At 48.3% G+C, this 4,295-nt stretch overlaps 1 pseudogene; it reads left to right on the forward strand.

Moving 5' to 3' along the window:
* The first annotated feature begins 341 nt into the window (after positions 1-341).
* Positions 342-4,295, forward strand: LOC113916087 (annotated as a pseudogene).

The following is a 4,295-nucleotide window of genomic DNA, read 5'->3' on the forward strand; positions in this document are numbered from 1 at the left end:
AGCAATCAGACAACAAAAAGAAATCAAAGGCATCCAAATCGGCAAAGAGGAAGTCAAACTCTCACTCTTTGCAGATGATATGATACTGTATGTGGAAAACCCAAAAGACTCCACCCCAAAACTGCTAGAACTCATACAGGAATTCAGTCAAGTAGCAGGCTATAAAATCAATGCACAGAAATCAGTGGCATTCCTATACACCAACAACAAGACAGAAGAGAGACAAATCAAGGAGTCGATCCCATTTACAATTGCACCCATAACCATAAGATACCTAGGAATAAATTTAACCAAAGAGGCAAAGGATCTGTACCCAAATAAATTTTGAACGGTGAAAAAAAATGTATCCATATTGGTTCACCAACTGGACCAAACGCACCACAAGAATACCAGATTGTACAATCATTAGCAGCAACCCTGGCCTCGACTCACCTGATGCCAGTAGCATCCCCTCCCTCCCCATGAGCTCCGACAACAAAAAGGTCCTCCAGGGATGTACAAACATTTTGGGTTGAGGGGCAGAATCAGCCCCAAACAAGAATGCAGACTTAGAAGCTGCAAAGGGCACTAGGATGGCTGAGAACCCAAGACCCAGAATGGGCAACCTGAGAAGACCCCCAGCAGCTGCCCAAGGCTAAGAGCCTGTCTTACGACCTTCTCCCAGGCCCTGTCCCCGTCCCCAGCCTGGGCCTTGCTCCCCTCAACTGTCCGAGTACTGCCACCTACCCCGTCCCTTTTGGTCCCCCTCAGCCTGGGCAGCCTCTTTCAGGAAGCACCCAGCAGGGGAGGGCAGAAGAAGCTCTCCTTCCTGAGGCTGTCAACAGCATACAGGGGCAGGTGTGGGGCCAGACCTCAGGGCTCCTGGAACTGATGCTGTGTGCTTTATCCCTGCTGGTGAGAACCAAGACTTCACTTGCTCTGTGCACCGGACATGTGCTCCTGAGCAAACAGAAGGCTGCTCCCCAGGGCCTCCCGGGACACCAACCTGCAAGGCTGCCCTCAGGGTCTGGAGAGGCCAGCAGGATCATCAGAGGGCCTCCAGGGACCTGAAGCCTCTACTCCTTCCTCCAACACTCCAACACAACCAAGGCTCCCTGATTCTTTCTCTGCCCAGAGAGCCACAGACCCTGCTGAGGACTAGGGGCTCCCAGTCTTGGGGGAGACAGGGCAAGATTAGATGCCCTCAAGTCCTTGGGGTCACGGCAAGGTCAGAGGGAAGGCAGGAGCTGAGCACCCCAGAATGGGAATCCAGGGCTCTGCCCTGGGATCAAGGCAGCTGGAAGGCTTCCCAGAATAAGGGTAATTTAGAGCTGGGTCTTGGAGACTGGTTTCTCTTGGTCATCAGAAGTGTTCTTTTTTTTTTTTTTTTTAAGATTTTATTTATTCATTTGAGAGAGAGGAGAATGAGAGACAGAGAGCACGAGAGGGAAGAGGGTCAGAGGGAGAAGCAGACTCCCTGCTGAGCAGGGAGCCCGATGTGGGACTCGATCCCGGGACTCCAGGATCATGACCTGAGCCGAAGGCAGTCGCTTAACCAACTGAGCCACCCAGGCGCTCCGGTCATCAGAAGTGTTCAGAGTCTTCTGACCAAACTGGATAGCCCCACTTCTTCCCTTGGTTGACTTACCCTATCTCTGTTGTCATGGTGATCCAGCCAGAGAATCCACGTTAGTATTTGCATACCTGGGCTCTAATAACACATTTGGTCTTTGCCCAGTTCCTGAGACACAGCCCTTAGGCCCCCATCTCAGGAGTGAGAATAGTGGCTTCTGTATGTTAATGAGATGAGTGGTGGCTTCGGACTCCTATATAGTTTTAGGAAGGGGGCTGCTCACCAGAACTTCCAAGGGGTGATTAGAGAATTGCAACCTCCAGGGAGGGGAGAGGAGCTACAGATTGATGCTCAATAAGGATGAAAGATTTAATCAATCATGTCTGTGTAATCAAACCCCCATAAAAACTCCTTAAACAGTGGGATTCAGAGAACTTCCCAGCTGGTGAACACATGGTGGTGCTAGGACCGTGGCATGTCCAGAGAGGGCATGGGAGTTCCTTGCTCCTTCCTCCATACCTTGTAGGATTCATCTCTTTTATTTGGCTGTTCCTGAGTTGTTCTTTCATAATAAACTGGGAAGAGTAAGTGTTGCATTTTCCTGATTTTTGTGAGTTATTCTAGGAAAGTACCCAAACTGAAAGGGGGAATGTGGAAACCCTCACCTTTGTAGCCACGTCAGAAAGAAGTGCAGGTACACTGGGCACCCAATACTTGTGACTGGCATCTCCAGGTAGTAAGTATCAGAACTGAACAGAATTATAGGACACCAAGATAGTGTCTGGGTAGTTGGAGAATTGGTCATTGGTGTGGAAAGAACTCACATATTTGGTGTTTTGAGCATTAGAAGTAGAAATTTCACTTCCCGTCTCCCTCAGTCCAATCAGCAACACTGTCCATTCTATGTCTGAAATCAACCTCAGTTTGCCACTTCACCCCATCCAGGGTGCCCTCATGCACCTCTCCCCATCTCTTCCTCAGTCTGCTCATCCCACCTGCCCTCAGCAGCTGCTTCCATCACACCAGCCAGAGGGGGTCTCTACAAACAGGAATCTGACCATGCTGCTTGTGCTTAAAATGTACCTCTTGGTACAACCAGTTTGGGAAACTGTTTGGTAGTATCTATTCAAATATCTATTCCCAATGGGTCAGTATTTACACACCTAACTATAGACCCAACAGAACACATAAGTATCAATCCACCAAAGGACATATACTAGATGTCATAAGAACACCCTCATAGGAAGCCCCAAATGGAAACATCCATGAATACTTTCACATAATGGAATACAGCTCTTTCCTCTATGTATTTAAAAAACATTTAGGAGTTCCCACTGCCCTTAGAATAAACTCTTCAAGTGGATGCCATGGTCTTGCATGCTCTTGCCCTACTCACCTGTCTGCCTGTATTTTTTTTTTAATTTTATTTATTTATTTGTCAGAGAGAGAGAGAGAACAAGCAAGGGAAGTGGCAGGCAGAGAGAAGCAGGCTCCCCAGTGAGCAGAGACCCTGATGTGGGACTCGATCCCAGGACCCTGGGATCATGGCCTGAGCCAAAGGCAGACACTTAACCAACTGAGCCACCCAGGTGTCCCTTTTTTTCTTTTTCTTCTTTTTTTTTACCCATCTGCCTTTAATTCCAGAACTGCAGTAGTGACTTCCAACTCTCCCTGTGCACTGAACATACCATTGTCCCAAATGCACTATGCCTTTGTCACCCTGAGGCTTTGTACTTGCTGTCCCCTCTGTCTGGACACCGCTCTTCCAACTGCCTGCCTCACCTGAATCAGACTTCACACTTCAGGTCTCCCTGTAGACATCACCAATTTCAAAGTCTCAAAATACCAGGCTGGGTGTGAGACCCACACCTAGCTTCTGCAGATCCCTAGGCTGTCCCCAACACACCACTGACCACTCTGTGCTGTCATCTTTGGTTATATGACAGCTTCTCTCAGTGGACCATGAAAAGGAAAGAGCAGGGCCCTAGACCTTGGTCATTGCTGGATTCAAGCACCTTGAATATTTCCATATAAAATAAGTCTTGAATAACATTTCTTCACTAAATGAATGAATAATTGAGGGCATAGTGCTGCGAGAACATATAGCACTCCTTTCTGTTCATGATCATGGGCAATGACTGCTATGTGGCCATCTGCCACTCTTTGAGGTACAACGTGCTCATGAGCACCCACACCTGTGCCCATCCAATGTCCTGGTCCTGGGCTGGTGGCTCAGTCATGGGGATGATGGTGGTACTGAATAGTTTTTCACCTCATCTTCTGTGAGTCTAATGTGATACACCATTTTTATGCCATGCACTTTCCCTCTTAAAGTTGTCCTGTGGGGAGGAGACATCCTCTGTCACCTTGGGTGTGGTCCCTGGTGTGTGTCACAGCTCTGATGGGCTGTTTATTCCTCATCATCCTCTCCTATGTCTTCATTGTGGTCACCATACTGAAGATCCCCTCTGCTGAGGGCAGGCACAAGACCTTCTCCACATGTGTGTCCCACCTCACTGTGGTCATTGTACACTATGGTTTTGCCTCCATGATCTACCTCAAGCCCAAGGGCCGCCATTCTATGGATAGTAACACTCTGATGACCACCACCTATATAGTCTTCACCCCCTTTCTCAGCCCGATCATTTTCAGCCTCAGGAATAAGGAGCTCAAGAATGCCATAAAGAAAAGCTTCCAGAGAAAATTCAGTCCCCTAAGCTCCTATTGGCCAGTATGGTGGTAA

The sequence above is a fragment of the Zalophus californianus genome, chromosome 1, assembly GCF_009762305.2.
Source record: "Zalophus californianus isolate mZalCal1 chromosome 1, mZalCal1.pri.v2, whole genome shotgun sequence".
NCBI classification, from domain to species: domain Eukaryota; kingdom Metazoa; phylum Chordata; class Mammalia; order Carnivora; family Otariidae; genus Zalophus; species Zalophus californianus.